At 50.0% G+C, this 24,666-nt stretch overlaps 1 pseudogene; it reads left to right on the top strand.

Moving 5' to 3' along the window:
- The first annotated feature begins 508 nt into the window (after positions 1-508).
- LOC123152845 (cytochrome P450 89A9-like) lies at positions 509-13,533 on the top strand (annotated as a pseudogene).
- Positions 13,534-24,666: the final 11,133 nt, after the last annotated feature.

The raw sequence follows: 24,666 nt of genomic DNA, 5'->3' as shown, positions 1-24,666 counted from the left end.
AATATTTTTAACCCTGAACTTTTAAGGCATACTCAAACTGATTTCAAAATAAATTTAAATTATGTTTGAATTTTTTAAAATTAACTAAAATTGAAAATCTCAAATAATTTCCGAAATATATGAAATTTCCGGAATTTCGCATATTTCAGTGAGGTCCGAAATTATTTTGTTTTGAAATAAAAAACCTTGGCTACTATGTACAGTTATGCATTGTGTGGTGTTAATCTAGTTTCAAATTAGGTGTTTGTACACAATTTGAATTTGAAGAGTTAAATCTGAGGGTTCAGCTAGCTAAATTCATACTACATTTTTTTAAATCCTCATATTTGAAGGGAAATTTGAAGAGATGTCTTTTTAGAGGGTTATAAAGATGCTATGAGAAAAACAAAGAGCAGCTGCCTGTGTCCAATGATGAGATTCTCCGCCTACAAATAGGGTGCCGTGACATATGCACAAGAGAGAGCAGGGTAGGTAGCAGTCGGATGCAGCTCAAGCCATCAGGTCAGCCATGCAAGAGCTACTCATTCTCAACTTGATTCTCCTCCTCGTCGTCATGGTCGTTCTGCGGTATGCCTCGGTCTATACGCGCCTCGCCGCCAGCGTCAAGTCGGCTTTAGCACGCCGGCTCCGGCAGCCAGCCTTCGTAATCAAAGACCGAGCGGCACCGCACCGCCTTCTCGTCCGTGGCTGCGCCGGCGGCTCCTTCTCCAACCGCCCGCCATCCCTGGTGCCAACCTCCGTCGTCTCGCACCTTCGCCACCACAACCTAACCTCGGTGCCATACGGCCCCTTCTGGCGCGTCACCCGCCGCAACCTCACTTCCGGCGTTTTCCACCCGTTGCGCCTCCACCGCTATGCTGCCGCCCGCCGCGACGCGCTGTGCGGTCTCATTGCGGACCTCAAAGAGCAGTGCACGTCCAACCCCGACGGCCTAGTCCTCGCGGCGGAGAGGGTAAGATAATAGGCTTTGGGGGGAACCGGCACAACCCTCTAGGGGTGGCCTATCACATATATATATAATGAGGTGATATACAACGTTACAATATACACATGTAAATACAGTCTAACACCCTCCCTCAATCTTAGCCACTTTCTAATGAATCTAGAAGGGTAAGATTGCGCCTGCAAGTCTCAAACTGTGGCAAAGGCAATGGCTTGGTGAAGATGTCAGCAAGTTGATCCTTGGAAGAAATAAACTTGATCTGTAGTTGCTTCTGAGAGACACGTTCACGCACAAATTGATAGTCAACTTCAATGTGTTTCGTTCGGGCATGGAATACCGGATTTGCAGAAAGGTATGTAGCACCGATGTTATCACACCAAAGAACAGGAGGCTGTGATTGGGGTATACTTAACTCCTGAAGCAAGGACTGTATCCAGATAATCTCTGATGTGGCATTGGCCACAGCCTTATACTCAGCCCCAGTACTGCTACGCGAGACAGTAGCCTGTTTCCGAGCACTCCAGGCAATCAGGTTAGAGCCAAAGAAGACAGCATAACCCCCCGTGGATCGCCTGTCATCCGGATTGCCAGCCCAGTCTGCATCAGAATATGCTAAAAGACAACCAGAGTCAGACGGCCGAATATGCAAACCATGAGCCACCGTGAAACGAATATAGCGCAAAATCCGCTTAACAGCAGACCAATGAGTGTCACGGGGTGACTGCAGATACTGGCAGACTCGGTTAACAGCATAGGAAATGTCTGGTCGCGTGATCGTCAAGTACTGGAGCCCACCAATAATACTCCGGTACTCGGTCGCATCAGAAGAAGAAAGAAGCACACCATCAACAGCATTGAGCTTATCAGTGGTAGACATGGGTGTAGTCGTCGGTTTGCACTTAAGCATCCCAGCTCGCTGCAACAAATCCAGAGAGGACTTCTTCTGCGTCATAACAAGGCCAGCAGCACGAGAAGTAACCTTCACACCAAGAAAGTAATGAAGCTTCCCAAGGTCCTTGACCGCAAAATCAGCACCAAGTGAGCGAACAAGCGCAGTAGCAGCCGACTGAGAGGAGCTGACCAAAATGATATCATCTACATAGACCAACAAGTACATAGTAACCTCAGGCCTTTGAAGAAGAAACAATGAGGAGTCAGCAGTTGATGATGCAAAACCATGAGCACGAAGAGCCATTGCAAGACGAGCATGCCAAGCACGAGGAGCTTGCTTCAGACCATAAATTGCCTTGGACAGACGACAGAGATGATCAGGGCGATCCGGATCAGAGAAACCCGGAGGCTGGCGCATGTAAACCTCCTCCGCCAAGACACCATGAAGAAAAGCATTTTGAACATCAAGCTGACGAAGAAACCAACCTCGAGTAACAGCCAGAGAGAGAAGTCTGATGGTAGTAGGCTTGACCACTGGACTGAAGGTGTCTTCATAGTCAAGTCCAAAACACTGTCGAAAACCACGAGCAACCAGACGAGCCTTATAGCGCTCAATGGACCCATCAGAATGCTTCTTCACTTTGAAAACCCATTTGGAATCAATGACATTTACCCGTGATTGTGGAGGAACAAGAGTCCATGTCTGATTGCGAAGAAGCGCTTGATACTCCTGCTCCATGGCCTCTCTCCAATGAGGAATGCACATAGCAGCTTGATACGTGCGTGGCTCAGAGGATGGATCTGCGAGAGCAGCAGACATGCACGCCGCTAACCAAGCAACTGTGCCATCGTGACGTTTCTTAGGCTGAAAAATGCCACTCCGACTGCGCGTATGTGGACGTAGAGCAGCAGCAGGAGCCGGCGGAGGCGAAGGTGACGGAGACGTGACGGTCGCCGGAGATGCAGGAATCACCTCAGGCGAGCTCGGGACAGACGACTCCGGGCTGCATGGCGAAGACTGGCCCGACGACAGGGGCTCAGAGGCCATGGGCGAACCGAGGGTGGGCGAGGCCAGCTCCGGTGACACCGGCCCAGACGGCCTTGGCGAGGCGAGAGCAGGCGAGGCCGGCCCTGGTGAGAAGGGCCCAGACACCCTGGGCGAGGCAGGGGCGGGCGAGGCTAGGCCTGGTGATGACTGCCCCGACGCCCTGGGCGAGACGGGGACCGAGGAGGCCGGCCCAATCGGCGGGGTTGCAGGGCGTGACGATGGCGAAGGCAGCCCAGAAGCCAGAGGCGACCGGGCCAGGACGTCGATCGGCCGTGCATGAGCACGGAAACCGAGGCCATGCAGGGGCGCCATGTGCTCCTCATGCACAACAGAAGGTGCCGAGGATGATGGCGAAGGCGACGAAGAGGAAGATGGCGCTTCCAGAATCTCCAAACGAGCCCCACGACCAGTGCCTGCACCATGGTTAGGCAACAATAGAGGAGAATATGCAACATCATCAAATTGGTCAGAAGCAACAGAGGATGAATGCATGACAGGTGGCTCGGTAGTGGACACAGGGAGTTTGGCAAAGGGAAAAACATGCTCATCAAACACAACATCCCGAGAGATGTAGACACGATTAGTGGGAACATGAAGACATTTGTATCCTTTATGAAGAGAGCTATAACCAAGAAAAACACACTTCTTGGAACGAAACTCGAGCTTACGCTTGTTATATGGACGGAGATGGGGCCAGCAAGCACACCCAAACACCTTGAGAAAGGTGTAGTCCAGTTGTTCATTAAGGAGAACTTCAATGGGAGTCTTCACATTCAAAACACGAGTGGGAGTACGATTGATGAGAAAACATGCAGTGGTGAAAGCATCACTCCAAAAACGAAACGGAACAGATGCATGGGCCAAAAGAGTCAGACCAGCTTCAACAATGTGACGATGCTTACGTTCTACTGAACCATTCTGCTGATGTGTATGTGGACATGCTAAACGGTGAGTGATCCCAAGCGACTGAAAGAAGGAGTTGAGGTTGCGATACTCGCCACCCCAGTCCGACTGAACATGAATAATTTTGTGCTTGAGAAGGCGTTCAACATGTTTTTGGAACTGAACAAAAATGTCAAGCACATCAGATTTACGTTTGATAAGATAAAGCCAGGTAAAGCGGCTGTAAGCATCAACAAAACTGATATAATAATTATGACCACTAACAGAAGTCTGAGCAGGACCCCATACATCTGAAAACACAAGTTCTAAAGGATGTTTCACCTCACGACTGGACTCCGAAAAAGGAAGTTGATGACTCTTCCCCTGCTGACAAGCATCACACACTGCTACATCTTTATTACTAGACACACTAGGAAGCTCATGACGACGCAAAACATGCCGGACAATAGGTGTGGCCGGGTGACCAAGACGAGCATGCCACTGCGACGGAGATACCCGAACTCCACTGAAGACGCGAGCGACGCCAGGATGCTCCAGACGATAGAGACCTTGGCAGAGCCGCCCACTAAGAAGAATGTCCCTCGTGCCCCGATCCTTAATAAAAAGATCAAAAGGATGAAATTCACAAAGCACATTATTATCACGAGTGAGTTTAGGAACTGAAAGAAGATTACGTGTCACAGATGGAACTCGAAGAACATTGCGAAGTTGAAGACTCCCATTGGCATGTCTAGTGAGAAGTGATGCTTGACCAATATGAGAGATGTGCATACCTGCTCCATTGGCGGTGTGGATCTTGTCGGAGCCATGGTAGGGTTCACGAGTGTGAAGCTTCCCCATCTCACTGGTCAGGTGCTCTGTCGCCCCAGAGTCCATGTACCAGTGGGGATCAATGGAGTAGGACTGAGTGTGTCCCTGTGGCTTCTGCGGCGGCGGACGATCAGCCATGGCGACCTGGCGAGCAAAGTTGCGTGTATCCTTCCCGTCATTGCCAAGACCAAGAAAACCCCGCTGGAAGCGCTTGTGACACTTCGAGGCCCAGTGCCCATCGCGACCACAAAGCTGGCACACACGGGGACCGCCAGCCCCTGGTAACGTCGCAGTAGGAGGAGGGGCCGAGGCGGGTGGTGGTGACTGCCCCGAAGGAGCCCTGGATGAAGCAGAGGAGCGACCACCCTTGGTGGCGGCGTTTGCCGAGAGGGCGCCGTTGCCCCTGGATCGGCGCGTCTCGACTCGTTGCTCAGTAAGCAGGAGGCGTGAAAAGACCTCGTGTGCTGGCATGGGCGTGGAGTTGCCCCTCTCATTGATGATCTCGACTAGGGCGTCATACTCCTCATCAAGACCATTGACAATAAACGAGTTGAACTCGGAGTCGGTGAGGGGCTGTCCAATGGAGGCCAGCGTGTCGGCGAGACTCTTGACTTTGTTGTAGAACTCAGTGGCGGTGGAGTCAAGCTTCTGACACTCCCCAAGTTGGCGACGGAGCCCAGATACACGAGCCTGCGACTGTGCCGCAAACGAGCGCTCAAGAATAGTCCATGCCTCGTGGGACGTCTTGGCGAAGACAACAAGCCCAGCAACGGCCGGAGAGAGCGACCCCTGGATGGAGGAGAGGTTCGCCTGATCCTGCCCTGTCCAGACACGGTGAGCCGGATTATAGACCGGACCATGCACGCTGTCAACCAGCGCAGGAGGGCAAGGGAGAGAGCCGTCGACATAGCCAAGCAGGTAGTGACTCCCAAGAAGCGGAAGAACCTGCGCGCGCCAGAAGATGTAATTGTCCGACGACAACTTGATGGTGATGAGATGGCCGAAGTGAAACGGCGGCGGCGGCTGCGATCCCATCGAGGAGACTGGCTGAGGTGAGAACACCGTGGAGACAGTCGGAGGGGCAGCCGGCACGGTGACAGAGGGCGCGATGGCCGCGGTTGACGCCGCGAAGCCTGCCAGCGCGACGTCCTCCGCCACCAGTGGCGCAGTGGCCGAGGGCGTGACAGCCGCGGTTGACGGGGCGGCGGTGGTGTGAGCCACAAGCGCCTGCCCGGGCGAAGTAGCAGCCGGCGGGAGCGCGAAGAGGGAGCCGACGCTCCGTGTCCCGATCGGCGCCTGAAGGGAGGCGGCATCCAGCGGCCTCGAGAGAAGTGCTGCGAGGGAGGCCGGCAGAAAACCGGTGGCGGTGGAGCCGGACGCAGCGGCGGACGTCATAGTAGTCGGGCGATGGCGGCGGCGGGCGCGGCGGCGGCGGCGGTGGCGGCGGCGGCGGCGGCGGTGGCGGCGGCGGCGGCGGCGGTTTAGGGTTTTTAGGCGGAAGCGGACGTAACCTAGCGTGATACCATGTAAGACAATAGGCTATGGGGGGAACCGGCACAACCCTCTAGGGGTGGCCTATCACATATATATATATATAATGAGGTGGTATACAACGTTACAATATACACATGTAAATACAGTCTAACAGAGAGCATCCGCAATGCCATGTTCGGCCTGCTGGCCACCATGTGCTTCGGCGACGGCGTAGACAAGGGCCTCATCCGTGCGATGGCGGACGCCCAGCTCAAGTTCGTCCAAATCTTCCCTCAGCTGCGCGTCTTCGCGAGGCTACCGGCGGTGGCTAGGCTAGTCCACCGCAAACGGTGGAGCAAGCTAGTCGCACTACGGCGGAAGCAGGAGGAGATGTATCTCCCGCAACCGGCAACGCCACTCCGGCGAGCTGCCGGCGTATGTGGACACGCTCATCGACCTCTGGGTCCCTGACGACCACAAGGCCTATGGCCGAAACGCTGGAAAGCGAAGGCGGCTGCGCAGGCTCACCGACGGCGAACTCGTGGGCATGTGTGTTGGGGATATACATAACAGGTAGACCCACGAAGGGTCGAAATATCATGAAGCATGGGGTCCACACAACATGTGGGTCCAGGTCAATTTCATACAGACACACTATCCACTCGGACAAGCAGCATACTATCCACTCGACCAAGCAACATATCATCCACTCGGTTGACGGTTCACCACTCGACCGTACGACTCACTTGGATATACGAAGACCAGCAGGCAGCAAGGCAGTCGACATCTTTCTAATAGTGAGGGCTTAATAGCGGGCTGGCATTATGGCATTCATACCCCACTTTGTAACATAGGAGGTGAGGGGGTGGCGCACTCTATATAAGCCACCCCCACCACTAGACAAGGGGGCTTCTTCTGCCACCTCTCTCTCTTTTCATCATTAGTCTCAGGACTTAGCTCAGGCATGGGGATCCGTTCCTCTCTCTCACACACAGTGTAATCTCCGGATATATACTCAGATAAAACAAAGCCTCTCCGGAGCACGAGACGTAGGGTTGTTATCTCCACCGTGAGAGGCCCGAACTCGCTAAAACCACCGTGTCACCCATATGCATCTCGATAGATCATGCTCCGTTATACTACCCCTATTCTACTGTCAGACTTAGAACCACGACAGTTGGCGCCCACCGTGGGGCATGGCGTCTATCGAGCCATGATGCAAATGGTTTTATTTCTTCGATCTTCGTCCGTCGATCAACAATCATCAATGGAGGGTTTGATTCAGGATGTTCTGGACATCACTCCATTTACAGGAGGATAAAATACTCCTAATCACGCGAAAGGATCAGGGAGTTGCTCATCTCACCTTTTCCTCTTCTATAATCAATCATCGATCTAACGATTGTTTGTTCTTCTTCTGTATGCACACGAGCTCATACAAAAGGATGCCTCCCTTTGCTCCAATTGAGGACTCAGTTCTCGGATGATGAAGGGCCGCTGTCCGCCCGACGCCATCTCCGATGCCGTCGCCGAGCGGCCATGCACACACAACCGCTAACACTCGGCCTTGTTCCTCGGCTGGCGGAGCACGACGACCGGCGGGCGAACCTGCTCCTCGGGCGACAAGGCTTGGCTACTAGCACTCGGCCTAGCTCCGCGGGCGTCGAAGCGCGACTCCGACCAGTGCAGAGCTCCGACAGCCGAGGTGTGAAACGCGGGCAGCAGTGCTCGCATCGACCTCACCTTCTGCTGCGCCGGCCTGCGCGTCCGGCGCTGGCGCTGCGACCAGCCGCTGGTCCTCTTCGTCGCCACCTCTAGCTGCCGGGCGATTTCGGCCAGACCGGCAGTTCCACTGCAGCAGAGCTCTCCGGACTCCAAACTGCATCCATGACTCTCCTTCTAACCCTTAATTCCTGCTCATTTATTCCCTTAAATTCCCTCTCATTTATTTCCTGCATGCAGGGGGTAAATAGCCGTGGGAAAAGGAAACTTCCCTACATGCATGAACGGTTTAACTCTTCCTTATCAATTAACGTTAACACCATCTGCATGCAGATTAATTCGGCGTTGGACGTGGGTAACTCCGCCTGCACGCTTTGGATCAGGCCTGTTCAACGCTTGTGCGCTCGTGCGTCGTCACTCGGTTGGTCACCTCATCACCACTCGGCCGCTCCGCGCGTCGCCACTCGGTTGGTCACCTCATCACCACTCGGCCGCCCCGCGCGTCGCCACTCGGTTGGTCACCTCATCACCACTCGGCCGCCCCGCGCGTCGCCACTCGGTTGGTCACCTCATCACCACTAGGCCGCCCCGCGCGTCGCCACTCGGTTGGTCACCTCATCACCACTAGGCCGCTCCGCGCGTCGCCACTCGGTTGGTCACCTCATCACCACTCGGCCGCCCCGCGCGTCGCCACTCGGTTGGTCACCTCATCACCACTCGGCCGCCCCGCGCGTCGCCACTCGGTTGGTCACCTCATCACCACTAGGCCGCTCCGCGCGTCGCCACTCGGTTGGTCACCTCATCACCACTCGGCCGCCCCGCGCGTCGCCACTCGGTTGGTCACCTCATCACCACTCGGCCGCCCCGCGCGTCGCCACTCGGTTGGTCACCTCATCACCACTCGGCCGCTCCGCGCGTCGCCACTCGGTTGGTCACCTCATCACCACTCGGCCGCCCCGCGCGTCGCCACTCGGTTGGTCACCTCATCACCACTCGGCCGCCCCGCGCGTCGCCACTCGGTTGGTCACCTCATCACCACTAGGCCGCTCCGCGCGTCGCCACTCGGTTGGTCACCTCATCACCACTCGGCCGCTCCGCGCGTCGCCACTCGGTTGGTCACCTCATCACCACTCGGCCGCTCCGCGCGTCGCCACTCGGTTGGTCACCTCATCACCACTCGGCCGCTCCGCGCGTCGCCACTCGGTTGGTCACCTCATCACCACTCGGCCGCTCCGCGCGTCGCCACTCGGTTGGTCACCTCATCACCACTCGGCCGCCCCGCGCGTCGCCACTCGGTTGGTCACCTCATCACCACTCGGCCGCCCCGCGCGTCGCCACTCGGTTGGTCACCTCATCACCACTCGGCCGCCCCGCGCGTCGCCACTCGGTTGGTCACCTCATCACCACTCGGCCGCTCCGCGCGTCGCCACTCGGTTGGTCACCTCATCACCACTCGGCCGCTCCGCGCGTCGCCACTCGGTTGGTCACCTCATCACCACTCGGCCGCTCCGCGCGTCGCCACTCGGTTGGTCACCTCATCACCACTCGGCCGCTCCGCGCGTCGCCACTCGGTTGGTCACCTCATCACCACTCGGCCGCCCCGCGCGTCGCAACACGGTTGGTCACCTCATCACCACTCGGCCGCTCCGCGCGTCGCCACTCGGTTGGTCACCTCATCACCACTGGGCCGCCTCGCGCGTCGCCATCGGTTGATCACCTCATCAGCACTCGGCCGCCCCGCGCGTCGCCAATCGGTTGGTCACCTCATCACCACTCGACCGCCCTGCGCGCCTTCAGACAGCTAAGTCATTTTACATTCTGTTATTTTCGTCTTCCCGAGTATTCCATAATTCACACATCAGGTTCACTCGGAGGCCACACCACCGAGTGTACCTCTACGCTCGACTGCTTATTTTCACATACTTGCTTAGTACTGGTTATGTGACTTCGAAGTCCAACTTCCTTTTTTTCGCATATATCATTCACGAACACCATGTGTCGTTCTTCATTTCGAGTTTGCATCGGTCCTCCGGGGCTGCAACTCAGTCAAAACACTACACTTCCATTTTATTTTAGCCAGTATTCCAACAAGTTCAGTAGGATTTCTCGCTTCGACAAGTGCGAACGAATCCTTCGCTCTTTTAAACTTTTGCTGGTCAACCAGCAAGCCCCTTGCACTCCCAGCGGGTGTCTATGGGTGTTATTCACACAAATCATTTCAGCACACATCAAATTTCCTCAAGAAATTATTGTGTTGACTTGTGCCATTTTTTACACAAGTTACCGCGATCACTCGACGGCTCTACGCGCCAACTTCATCGCTGCTCGGACTCGGTCTCCATACTGGTCCTAGCGCACCACAACACTGACTTTGTCGCCCTATTGATTTCAAACACGTCCGGCCAACCCCTCTATGGAATTCTCTTCATCGTATCAATGATATAGACCTCGTCGGGCATGAGACAGATAAGTCCCTTTCATAATTAAACTTCACACTTCACTCTTTTGCGAGTTTGCTTCTTCCGAGCATCACTCGGAAGCTTCTCCTCATCTTTACCCAAATCCGACTCGATGAATTACAAATCATCCATTCAAAACTATATTTCTCATATTCCGACATGTCCGTTGTCGAAGCCTGTAGTATGCTCGGGGGCTACGCCGCACTCGGGGGCTGCATCTCATTTGGAATGACACTCTCCTAAGTGGTCGAGTACTTCATCACCAATCAGACCCTTCACTTCAACAAGTACATTCGATCCGTCACTCTGACAAATTTCATAATCACCCAGACACTCTGCGTGCCATCTTCGTTCCTACTCAAATTCAGTTGTCGCACCGGTCTTGTTGCGCCACAGCCACACTACACCGACCTTGTCGCTACATCAGCTTCAAAAGCATCTGGCTAACTCCTTCAAGGACCATTTTTGCCACTCAGCTGGACACTTAGTCCTTCACTCGGCCGCCCCGCGCGTCGCCACTCGGTTGTGCGCGTCTTCACCACTCGGCCGCCCCGCGCGGCGCCACTCGGTTTTGCACGTCTTCACCACTCGGCCGCCCCGCGCGTCGCCACTCGGTTGCGCACGTCTTCATCACTCGGCCGCCCCGCGCATCGCCACTTGGTTCTGCACGTCTTCACCACTCGCCCGCCCCGCGCGGCGCCACTCGGTTTTGCACGTCTTCACCACTCGGCCGCCCCGCGCGTCGCCACTCGGTTGCGCACGTCTTCATCACTCGTCCGCCCCGCGCGTCTCCACTCGGTTGTGTGCGTCTTCACCACTCGGCCGCCCCGCGCATCGCCACTTGGTTCTGCACGTCTTCACCACTCGCCCGCCCCGCGCGGCGCCACTCGGTTTTGCACGTCTTCACCACTCGGCCGCCCCGCGCGTCGCCACTCGGTTATACACGTCCTCGCCCCTCGACCGCCCCGCGCGTCACCATCAATTGGACATGTCTTTACCTCTACACCCCCAGCACGGGAACGGCTAAGTTACTCATATGGTCAAACCTCATATCACACTCTGTAGCAAGCTTACCTCCTTCGAGCATCACTCGGGGGCTACGCGCGGCAGTTGGCCATGTCACCCTCAGGGGTTGCGCCCATTTGGTCAACCTGTTGATCACATCAAGATATTCTTCTGACCATACATGCTCGGTTCGCCGAAGATCTATAAGTGAAGCACGTCCACTTGGATAAATACCCCTTTTCATCCAAAAGAGTAAAAATGAAGCGCCATCGCTGAATCGTACAGGCGACCTTACTCATCGTTCGTACAACCACCTCGTTACGCATCCATCCGATTGATTCAATTCCAGACAAAGATATTTGCCATGCCAACTGCATGGAGGTTTACCGAGAGACTTAAACCCTCTGCCAGACTCATCTAGTCCGACAGAGGCTCGGGGACTACACCCAGTGGGTGCACTCAGCGTGCCCCCACTGGAAGAGGACTCAGAAAGAAACATTTTGCTCGATGCAAACCCATCTCCAGTATTACTCGACCTCCGAGTCAGAGAAGAACAAGTTCGATCAGTATCAACAACAAAAAGACAGGCTCTAAGACTCCCGCCGACTGCCCGCAGTCGACAGCAGTCTCGGGGACTACACCCAGTGGGTGCACTCAGCGTGCCCCCACTGGAATGGTATCCACTCGGAATGATCCGCCCAACCCGAGTGACGGCCAAACAACAACAAAAAGACAGGCTCTAAGACTCCCGCCGACTGCCCGCAGTCGACAGCAGTCTCGGGGACTACACCCAGTGGGTGCACTCAGCGTGCCCCCACTGGAATGGTATCCACTCGGAATGATCCGCCCAACCCGAGTGACGGCCAAACAACAAAAAAGACACGTTCCAGGCGTGAAGAAATTCCGAGTAATCAGTTACTCGATGCAGGCCCAGCTCCAAATCACTCCAAAAAATATTCTATAAGGCGAGTTTAACGCTCCTCCGTGGACCTGTTTTGAGCCTTCTTCTAGGACTCAAAGTGTGAAACTCACAAGTGTGGATCTAAAACCGACTCGTATTGACGTTCCTCCGGGATAAGAATGGCATCTCTCTAAGAGAACAGTCCATGTGTCAATCCGGTCGCACAGATTTAATGACACACCCATACTCAGATCATGAGTTAAACCTCTCCCGAGAGATGAACGAATGTCACCAAGTTGCTCCTCAAAGACACTTACCTCGATTAGTCGGGAAGCATGGTGCCGGAATCCATTGAGATTTTGTTCAAACCTTGGTTGTCTGAAAGCACGGCGACATGTACCGAGTATTTCTGTAATCACTCGGACCAAACTGTGTCTTACACCAACTCGTTCTGCAAAATCGCAATCGATTCGGGGGCTAATGTTGGGGATATACATAACAGGTAGGCCCACGAAGGGTCGAAATATCATGAAGCATGGGGTCCACACAACATGTGGGTCCAGGTCAATTTCATACAGACACACTATCCACTCGGACAAGCAGCATACTATCCACTCGACCAAGCAACATATCATCCACTCGGTTGACGGTTCACCACTCGACCGTACGACTCACTTGGATATACGAAGACCAGCAGGCAGCAAGGCAGTCGGCATCTTTCTAATAGTGAGGGCTTAATAGCGGGCTGGCATTATGGCATTCATACCCCACTTTGTAACATAGGAGGTGAGGGGGTGGCGCACTCTATATAAGCCACCCCCACCACTAGACAAGGGGGCTTCTTCTGCCACCTCTCTCTCTTTTCATCATTAGTCTCAGGACTTAGCTCAGGCATGGGGATCCGTTCCTCTCTCTCACACACAGTGTAATCTCCGGATATATACTCAGATAAAACAAAGCCTCTCCGGAGCACGAGACGTAGGGTTGTTATCTCCACCGTGAGAGGCCCGAACTCGCTAAAACCACCGTGTCACCCATATGCATCTCGATAGATCATGCTCCGTTATACTACCCCTATTCTACTGTCAGACTTAGAACCACGACAATGTGCGCCGAGTTCGTTGGTGCAGGAACTGAAACTGTTGCCGCGGAGCTGCAGTGGATCATGGCGAACCTGGTGAAACACCCACAAATGCAAGCGGCTGTCCGGAGCGAGATCGATGCTGCTGTGGACGCGGACGCGGAGGAGGTGGGCGAGCAGGTTCTTGGGAAGCTAGAGTACCTTAATGCTGTTATCATGGAGGTGCTCCGCCTATACCCCACGGTGACGTTGGTGGTCAGGCAGGTAAGTAAACACCTTCCCCACCTACCACAATGAGCGCACGAGACGCACACCTCGCTCCGCTTTTCGGGCACCCGTGGGGGAGAGCTAGGGTTTGCCTTCCCACCCACCTCGCTCGCGAATCCTTCGGCTGGTGGCGCGGCAAAGTTGACGGCGACGGTCGCTCCTTCGCTCAAGTCGCGGCGGAGCGGTCGGGTGGCGCGCCGAGCGCGGCGATGGGAGATCGAGGAGGGGGGAGATTTGGAGGATGGCGCTACAACACGGCGCGCGACGGCTTCAACAGAGGGCGCAAGGCGCCGCTGCCGAATCAAACCCGCAACATGGTTTGGCAGCGGCCAGATCCACCACCAGCGGTGTTTGGAGGGCCGAGATCTGGAGGAAGTGAGTGGCATAGGCCAGATCCACCGCCGACGGTGCCCGGGGGGTCGAGATCTGGAGGAGATGCGGTCGGGGACAGATGGGAGGCGGCTGCGCGCGCGATGAGCGGGATGAAGGAGACGGTGGTGACCAAGACGGCGCCGCCACCCCCAACATCTGCACCAACTTCGACCACCGGCGAGCTCTGCATCAACTGTAACCTCTCAGGTCATTTCGCTCCTCGCTGTCCTACCATTCGGTGCGAAAAATGCAACAAGCTAGGTCACATGGCTCAACTATGTCAAACTTTGAGGCCTTGGGAGTGTGTTCCATCTATGTGCGGGTTTCAATCTCCGGGGCAAGGCTTTTTCTATATCCCTGACATGTGTGCATCTAAGCAAGGTGTTGAGAAAACGAACAATGTGATTATTACTGTTGTGGAAGGGCTTGCGTCAGTTAAGGAGATAGAGCAAGAGTTTAATGCCATCTTTGCCCGGAAACTTGGAAAGAAAAAATGGCGTTGTACAGCTCATTCCATTAGCCCTACTCAGTTTGTCATGCGCTTTCCCAACGCTAGCGAAGTGGAGAGAGCTTGCTGCTATGGGAAGCGTATGCCTCTGAAGGAGGGAGAGATTGTGGTATGCATAACCCCTTGGTCTGCTTCAATAGGGGCCAAAGGCATTATGGAAAAAGCTTGGGTGAAGGTTCGTAACATTCCCATTGAAAAAAGATGTGCTGAACATATTGCATATGTTGGAGGGTTGGTGGGGATAACATTGGAAGTGGATGAGGCCACAATTCACAAACATGAATATGCTAGAATTTTGCTTGGATGCATGGAGGTGAAGAAAATACCACCCTCAGCCGAAGGGATGCTGGGAGAGCAGTATTATGACTTCTTTTATGAAGTGGAAAAATCTGTGACAGTTGGGGCTGATAAGGGGCCATCCTCCATTGCTGTTGACAGTAGTGCATCCCCATCTTTTCCTAAGAAGGCAAGGACAGAATATCCTTTCTCATCTGTTGGGCAAGGAGAAACTAGTGCATCTATGGTTGGTAACTACTCTTCCCAGAACTATGAAAAAAGAACACAACGACTTGCTGTTGTTGCTGAAAGTGAAGAAGAGGAGGAAAGTGATGAGGGAAATCACACCGAACTTTTGATTGAAACTATGACTAGAGAACATGAAGATGGAGTGAATATCAACTGTGGTTCCCGGACTGGCAATGGATCCTATGAGGAAAACCTCGACGTACTGGAGGTGGAGAAAATGGGTGGGTCTCCCATTTCTGAAAACAGCAGTCTGAAAGGTGCATGGGGGGTCATTACTCCTATCCCTCCCTCACCATTATACTTGTGTTATGATAAGAATACTCATGGGGGTATCTTTCCTTCCTTGTCAGACTATGTGGTTTGGCCCTCCTTACCTCATATTGTCCCCCTGGAAGAGGGCTCCATAGAAGAAGGAGAGAATTGCAGCACTTATACTGTTGAATCCCCATCAGGGTCTCCCATCCATGACCCTATGATCCAAGAAGAAAAAGCTCCACGCAGGCAATTGCAAAAGTTGGGTAGAGTGGAGGAAATGGCTATCAATAGGAAGAAACGGGACTCTGAAGGTATGAAAATGCCCATCTCTAAAAATCAATTTTCTGCTCTTTCCGATAATGCCATTGTTTTACGTGCTGCTCTTATGGGGGTTAATATCCCTGATGATGATTTCTCTACTATAGATGTTCTTCGTGAGTTAGAACAGTCTAGAAATTTGCTTAATGATAAGAACAATAATGTAAAAAAGATAATATCACTATTAATGATGGTCTGGGTAATGATATCCCTCTATCTTTAACCTGGGATGATGAGCATATAGATGAGGAGGAGCCATTTATCCTGGTTCAATCAAAACAAAGAAAAAAAAGAGAAAAACGCAGACGATCGGGGGTGACCGTATCTCCAATAAAATCTGCTAGACCTATGACTAGAAGTCAAATGAAAGTGGGAGTGGGCACGACTGCTATGGACCCTGGCAGACCCCCCAGAGAAAAAAATAAACCTGGACGATACAAATGAAAGGTATCTTTTGGAATTGTAGGGGGGCAGGTAAGAAGGGCATGTCTACATGTCTCACAGATATGATTGGTGCCAATGAGGTGGATTTTATTGGGCTACAAGAAACTATGAAGAAATCCTATAATCATTCCTTTTTTAGGAAGATAGATCCGAATACAAAATTCCATTGGGAATGGATTCCTTCGAGGGGAAAGTCAGGGGGTATCCTTTGTGGCCTCAATAAAGACAAATTTGATGTCATGGGATCTAGACAGGGCAAATATATCCTACAAATGGACTTGTTTGATAAAAACAAGAATTGTGATTGGTCTCTCCTTATAGTTTATGGTGCTGCTCATGATGAGCATAAGCCTGAATTCATAGCAGAATTATCTGCCTTCTGTCATGGTATTAATAGACCCTATTTGGTGGGGGGCTTCAATATTATTCGCCACAATGGTGAGAAAAACAAGAAAACACCCATGTCTCATTTTTCAGATGTGTTTAACTCTGTTATCCACCTGCTTGGTTTAAGGGAGATTCACATGACTGGGGGATGTTATACGTGGTCCAATAAACAGGAAAACCCAACTCTTGAAAAATTGGACAAAGTGCTGATGTCTCCTGATTGGGAAGACTTATTTCCCCTCGCTTCGGTGAGTAAGCTGGTGAAAGAACTATCAGACCACAATCCCCTTTTATTGGATGGTGGGTCGCCTCATCTAGAGCACCAGGTAATAGGTGCTTTAAATTTGACAATGCCTGGCTTAGTAATCCTGAATTTCTCCCCTTGGTGGCCGATATTTGGTCAAGACCAGTATATTCGGTCGACCCCATAGATGTTCTTAACATTAAGCTGAAGAGGTGCAAGCAGTTTTTCAAAGGCTGGGGGTCCAATGTGTTTGGACATAATAAGATTAGGAAAAATCTTATCAAACTGGAGTTGCAAGAGTTGGAAAAGATTGAAGAGACCATTGGTCTGTGTGGAGATGCTCATACTAGGAAGCTTGAGATCCTAGTAGAGCTCAATTACATGTATACAGAAGAAGAGCTTCATTGGCATCAGTTTTCTAACGAAAGGTGGTTGCTAAAAGGTGATAATAACACTGATTTCTTCCATAAAGTTGTAAATGGGCGTCACAGGAAAAACTCCATGAAATCCCTTGAGTGCGGATCTGTGGTTATCGAAGGGACCAAAAACTTGCTCTCTCATGCCACAGAGTATTATAGAACCCTTTTTGGGCCGGCTCCAGGTAACCTTTGCCAGATCGATGCAGAACTATGATCTCGCGAGGAGAGAATTACTCAGGCCGACAAAGAAGACTTAACTCGACCTTTTTCTCTTGAGGAGATAAAAAAAGCTCTTTTTGAGATGAAAACCAACCGTGCTCCTGGGCCGGATGATATCCCTGTTGAGTTCTATCAACATTGCTGGGAAGTGGTTGCTCAGGATCTTTTCCGTCTTTTTGAATGGTTCTATGAAGGCAAGTTGGATGTGCAACGCCTTAATTATGGCATTATAACTCTTCTGCCCAAATCTTCGAATGCTGCGAAGATCCAGCAATATAGACCCATTTGCTTACTTCGATGTCCCTACAAACTTATCACCAAAACTATGGATATTAGAACGAGCAAATATGCTCATAAGCTGTTTAGTGTCCAGCAAAATGCCTTTATTAAAGGGAGACATATAGTGGATGGTATTCTCTCCTTGCAAGAAGTGTTGCACTATACTGATATCAAAAAACAAGTGGGGGTGATCCTTAGGCTTGATTTTGAAAAAGCTTATGACAAAGTTAACTGGGACTTTTTGCTGGGTTGTCATGAAAAGCGTGGGTTTAATTCTAAGTGGTGTGGGTGGGTATCTCAAATCCTTAAGAATGGCACGGTGAGTGTCAAGATCAACGATGAGGTAGGCCCTTATATTCAAAGTGCTAAAGGGGTGCGGCAAGGCGATCCTCATTCACCCTTTCTGTTTAATATTGCGGCAGAATGCCTGACAAAGATGGTACTCTCGGCACAAAAGAATGGTCTCATCAAGGGTTTGGCTGCTGATCTTATTGAAGGAGGTGTGGGTATCCTTCAGTATGCGGATGATATGGTGGTTTGTTTTGAACATGATATTGACAAGGCTGTCAATGTCAAACTGTTGTTATATCTCTTTGAGCTCATGTCAGGATTGAAAATCAATTTTGACAAAAGTGAGGTATTCACTATAGGAGGGGACAATGAGATTGACGAAATATATGCTGACATGTTTAATTGTCAAATGATCCACCCGCCCGTTGCACAAACCGGCCCGTTTTTTCTTATTTTTTAACCTTCAAACAATATTTGCATGAGGTACAATTTGAAATCCTAACCTCTTAGTTTACTTTAACCTACTATAACCAACTAGGACAACTCAAAATTTTATTCTATTTATCCATTACCCTCACGCACTGCTTCAAATTTTGAAGCAATACTGATACAACTGGGAAGCATCCAGTACCCTTTTTTAAGCAATAATAATGCACCTGTGCCATCCATGGCCATTGACGTGAACTGTCTCGTCAAATTGGTCAGACAATCCTTATAAGTCATTCTTGTTGCTTAGCAAAATCAAATTTCATTGGAAGCAGATTGAATATATTCATTGGAAACAAAGTCTGGAAGCAATGTTTGATGGAAACAAATGTTATTTTCTCTGAATTGGATGTAGTTCAATGTTATGTTTGTAATAACAATCATGTAGCCGCTTGAACCATATTTTTTTTGTGTTGCAAACAATACAACATTAGGGCATCTCCAACACAGACCCTCAACTCACCGGCACACGTTCAAACCATGTTGTCCGCAAGTGTTGTGCCATCCAAATGCGGACCTGTATCAGTTCACTGGGCAGTCCGAACGCACTTTATCCCGCAAACCGGGGACAAGTGCAAGGGCTTTGCGGGTGTTCGGACTGCTCTCAAGCCCGCAGTTTGGCCTGCACCCCCTACACGTCCAGCCACACCAGCGCCAGCACGAAGTCGCTGATGTTGAAGAGCCCCGCGCCGGTCAGCAGCGACATGATCATCCCCTTGTAGTTGCTGGACCCGTCGCCCTGCGCGTCGAACACCCGCCTGCTCACCCTTATCCGCCCCACGATGTTGGCAAGCGCGCACACCAGCACCTCCGGCACCACCATGGCCCGCCCGGCCTCCACCATGCCGGGCAGGTCGCAGCTGGCCTTGTCGTGGCGCACACGCGCCCAGTCCGTGCGCGCCCGAGCAGGTGCACGCTCCCCAGCTTCCGCATCAGCTTCCACTTGGGCATGTAGTCGGCGAACACCATGTTCTAGCGCCTGTACGTGATGTCCGCCGCGCTGGCCACCGCCGGCCGATTCGCGAAGCGCGCATCCAGCACCTTGAGGAGCGTCCGCGCGGCCGATGGCGACGACGCCACCACCACGCCGCAGGTGCCCATCCACAGGTGCATGACGGGGCCGTACTTGCGCGCCAGCGCCACGAGGCCGGTGTGCGGGGCCGAGCTGACGAACGGCATCGCGCCGAGAATGGGGACGCCAGGAGGCCCCGGCGGGAGACGGGAGCTGCGGTGGTTCAGGGAGCGGAGCGCTAGGTGGAGCAGGAGGCACAGGAGGGTCAGGGCCGGCCCTAGAATCTTAGAGGCTCTTGTGCGAGCTTCATATAATGGGCCCTTATAATGGACTCAATTTTTCTTTCAGTAAAGGACGTAGCACCGTTTTCAGATTCAGTTAATTGATTTACATGTTAGCTACTTTTACTTTTCTCACAACCAGATGATAATTGCATTTTTGAAACATTCTTACAAAAAAAAAGGAGAGTGCACCTGATTCTTGAATCTTGGTTTTGGCGTAAATTAGAAGAAATTCTATGCTCCATCTATCCAATAATCAAAATTCATGCAACGACACAACCTGCAGAGTTTACATGACTGCAATTTGTACAAAAAAGAGGAATTGAGTAGGTTAAACATCAGCAATGGTTCATCTCATGAATTTTGATTATTATCTCAACTGATCATAACAGAAATAAGTAGACAAAGATCAAGGAATTATGATCTAAAAATTACCTGAATCAGCAATGGCTTTGTTGCTTCGCTTCAACAGTGCCTGGACTTCACGTCTGCATCGCTTGCCCTCACACACTGACCACAGCTAACTGACGAAGGACAGCCAAACTGCTCTCGCGTTCTTCCCAGGGGCCCAGGACCAGAGTATGTCGCCGGCTGGCCTCCGCCCGCCGGGTTTTTTGGGGCTGTTTATAGGACGCGAGGAACCAAAGAAATTCATTGATTAGCTTTGGGAATTGGGGCCCGGCCTCTTAGGAACTTGGGTCAATTAATTGGGAAAGAAGATGGAGAACGGGAGATGAACGAGGGTGTGATTCAAGGAGCCAACGAAGGATAAATATTTTTTTTTTGAGTTGAGGATAAAGATTTGCTGTTCGTGCGTGACTTGTTTCCTTCTTTATGGGCCAGGCCTGCTTCTCTTGTGTACTAGTAGTCTATTTTTCTTGAGATACATGGGCCCCTGCTGAGGCTGGGCCCTAGGCCGTCGCACTCGTCGCCATGGCCCAGGGCCGGCCCTGAGGAGGGTGCAGGAGAGCACGAAGGGGTCGGTGCACACAGCGGCGAGCTGCATGGCGGCGGCGCGGTTGTGTTCACTACTCCTCCTCCTCAATAACAGTTTTAGACTGCACTAGCAAGGTGATAAGCTCCATCGTCCAAAGCTTTTGGCATGGCGATGGCGTTGTGGTTCCGGTAGACGATCGATGACGCGTTGTGGTTGTGGTGTGTGGGGCGGGCAGTGTTGGCTGTTGAGGAGAATGTTATCATCACCTTGCATTGCATTGCATTGATAGTGCGGTGTGCACTTTGAGCCAAGGAAGGGGAGTAGGTGAAGGAGAGTGACGCACAATCCTCCAGCAGTCCACATTGCAGGGAAGGACGATGATGCATCCATGGCGACGGCGTCCTTGTCGGGTCTAGATCTGGTCCGGTCTTACCATTGGCGCGCGACAGAATGTACAATTCATCCACCGTCCGACTTGGACAAGCATATCTATGAGCCGGTGGCCGGTCACATGTCTTATCGTGTAATTTTTTTTAGAAAAAATCATCATGACTAGCTTTATTGAATGAGTGCAATATCTGTCTGTCTTCAACTGAGGGGCATGCCCCAATGAACGTTTCCTACGCTGTGGTAAGCTTTCCCAGCCAGCGTTTCCGGTTCATTCTTTTGACGACCATAGGCATTTTTCAGTCCTACAGGCCCAATCCCCAATGGGACCAAACTGTATATGACAAAAAATGCATAAGTTTGTTACAAAATATGCACATAGCTTAATTCATGCGAAAAATCAAAGATTAGCCATGGATAATGCCATAGATCAATACACAATGCAATTTGACATGGTAAACTAGCACAAGTCCAGAATCATTACATATCATAGAAAATTAAAAATATTGTTATAAGTTATAACACAAAGACAAATGGACATTATCTAATTAAATGAAATGTCCATAAAGAACAAAAAATGTCATGCTACAAAAAATAGAACTGCCACGCTCTGGTTAATTAACATACAATGGTTTACTTACTCAAAATTTGTGATGTTCTAAATAAATAAAATGCCATGCTACCTAAATTGGATATGCAATGGCATACTTAAACTAAAAATGCCATGGTAGCTACAAAATTACCATAGTCTAATAAATAATAATGCGATGCTTTAAATAATATAAATGCCATGGTACCTAAAATGGAAATTGCCATGATCTGCGTAATAAAAATGCCATGGTCTAATTACTTTTTTCTTTGATGTTCTAAAGAAATAAAATGCCATGCTACCTAAATTGAATATGCGATGGTATACTTTAAAAATGCCATGGTAGCTAAAACATTACCATAGTCTAAATAATAATATTGCCATGCTCTAAAGAATATAAATGCCATGGCACCTAAAATTGAAATTTGCATGGTCTGCTTAATAAAAATATCATTGTCTAATTATTAAATATATGTGATGTGATAAAGAAATAAAATGCTGTGCTACCTAAATTGAATATAACATGGTAAACTAAAATTAAAAATGACATGGTAGCTAAAAAATTACCATATTCTAATTAATAATATTGCCATGCTCTATATATAAAGGCCATGATACCTAAAATTGAATTTGACATCGTCTAGAAACAAAATGCCATGGTTCGATTACAAAAGTTGCCAAGGTCCCTATAATAAAAAATGCACATGGAAAGACGAGGACAAAATTACTCTAAAACTCACATGCTCTAAGGAAATAAATTGCCATGCTACCTAAACTAAACATGCCATGGTATACTTAAACTAAAAATACCATGGTAGCTAACAAATTACCATTTTCTAATTAATAAATATTTTCATGCTCTAAAGAATATAAATGCCATGCTAACTAAAATTGAAACTTGGCATAGCCTACTTAATGAAAATACCATGGTCTAATTACTAATGTTTCAAGGTCCCTATAATAAATTTGCACATGGCAACATTAGGAAAAAAGTTACTCTCAAAATGCCATACTGAAAAAATAATACAGCAAAAAAAATGAATTTGCATGTGGAAAAAAGAGGGGAAAATACATTTTATTTTAGGGGCGAAAAAATATCATGGCATTTTCTTATTTATAAAATTAAATAAAAATGCCATCAATATGTGTTGTATGTTGCATGTCATTTTTATTGGCTAAACATGACCTTTTATAAAAATGCCATGTTATGTTCATTTATTTTTTTAATTAAAAAGAAAATAAAAGCTCAAGTCGAGTAGCTGGTATCAAAAGATTTTTTTCTATAAAGAAAAAGATACAAACCAATAATAAGATCAGCGAACTCTAGTAGTGTATATCGTAAAAAATATGTCATGTGCCAACAAAGGTATAACGCAGAGTAACCCATCAGGTTAATGGAACATAAGTATTGGGAAAGCGAGATGGCGGCGGCTCCCTAAAGATGCATGGAACAAGATTCTCCCCACCCAGCCCCCGTCCCGACGGTGCGTCTAGCATCGTCGGAGGGCGTGTGGAGGTTTGTCACCAATGGATCTCGCACGATTCGTTCGGTTGTTGTTTTTGATGGATCTACTCAGGTCTGGTCTTTGTCCGTCTACGTTCATTTGTCCTTAGGTTGGATCATTTAGTTATGCATCTCTTCATCGACGGTAGTTGTTGTTCTGATGACCTGATCCTATGGAGTCTGAGCACGACGACTTCCCAACTGTCTACTACAAGTAATTTTGGCCGGCTCCGCGAGGGATAGGCGATGACATCAGCGCATCTGGCTCCCTGCGGTGCTTGTAGTAATCGCTAGGTGGTCTTCGGATTTGGATGTAATTTTTATTATTTCTGGTGTTCGTTATACTGGCATAACTAAAAATAAATAGATCAGAAGTTTTCCCGCAAAAAGGAAAATAAGTTATATATGTTAGTGTCCTATAAATTGGGAGGTGAGAAGATCGACATATAATTTTGGGTTTTCTCATTGAGCTAGTAATCCATCTGGTTGGTTGAACCATACTACATGTCACGAGTCACCGCGTGGTACTCTGCCATACTCTGCGATTTTTCTGCTTAAATTACAGTTCTATCACGGACGAAAGCTTGGTCCTTGTGTGAATCAGAGGAAACCATTGAGGATTACATGGGCACAATAACGTAAAAACTGAGACATTACTGAATTATATCTGGTCCTACTTCAATGATGAAAGGTACGACACCATTATTCCAAGGATTGAATCGTACCGGCTTCACAACGCATACCCTCTGTGTCACTGCCCGGAGCGTTTGTGTGTGGAATATGCCCATGTACGTGCCTCGGACTAAAATTTCTTACACATCCCATTCCCCGTTGGACTGTGCTACGCACGGTCCATGCTATTAATTTACCCTGTTCGTCGTTGTTGCTCTTATTCCACTCTTTTCCATTCTCTAGTTCCCCTGCTGACTATGTGTGATCTCACTCATGGGGGAAAATGCTAGTTATTTATAGGAGGCTGGCTCGTGACCAGCTATCTGTGTGGCAGGACATGTATAATCATTGCTTCACCAAATATCACATGCCAACTACTGCGAGTGGTGTAGCTGTAGACATATTGTAGCACACATGACATATCTAAATACGAGCAATTTCAAGAGGAATGTTGCTAGTAAACCATGACAAATGAGCCATTCTGCCTACTATATGATTGTGGTGCTACAACTACCAATACACGGCCATAACCAAAAATATTTCTATTTTTTATACGAAAATCTGATGTCACTAGTAGAAAAAGGGTCAAATGTGAAGCACATTAGTGCCGGTTTGAATTTGAGCCGGCACTAATGTGACCATTAGTGCCGGTTCCAACGGCTAGGCGGGCGGACATCATTAATACCGGTTCGTGGGCAACCTTTAGTACCGATTCATGCCACGAACCTGTACTAATGAGGTTGTGTCAGGCTGTGGTCAGGCTGGGGCCCCCATGAAGACCTTTAGTACCGGTTCATGGCATGAACCGGTACTAGAGTTTCTTAGTAAGCTGATTTTTAGTCCCACCTCGCCAAGAGAGAGGCAGTATGAGCGGTTTATAAGCCGTGAGTGCAGAGACAATGACGAAGAGGCGCAATGCTCACCTGCACGTTGCTTAGTTTCAAGCCTTTCGGAATAGCATAGATTGCACTGGGCTATGTGCAGTGCAGTCTACCCTATTCTGAAAGGCTTGAAGCAAATTAACCAGCATTGCA

This window comes from Triticum aestivum, chromosome 7A (assembly GCF_018294505.1).
Source record: "Triticum aestivum cultivar Chinese Spring chromosome 7A, IWGSC CS RefSeq v2.1, whole genome shotgun sequence".
Classification (NCBI taxonomy): domain Eukaryota; kingdom Viridiplantae; phylum Streptophyta; class Magnoliopsida; order Poales; family Poaceae; genus Triticum; species Triticum aestivum.
Note: the sequence above shows the minus strand (reverse complement) of the source record. Positions and strands in the feature narration are given on the sequence as shown.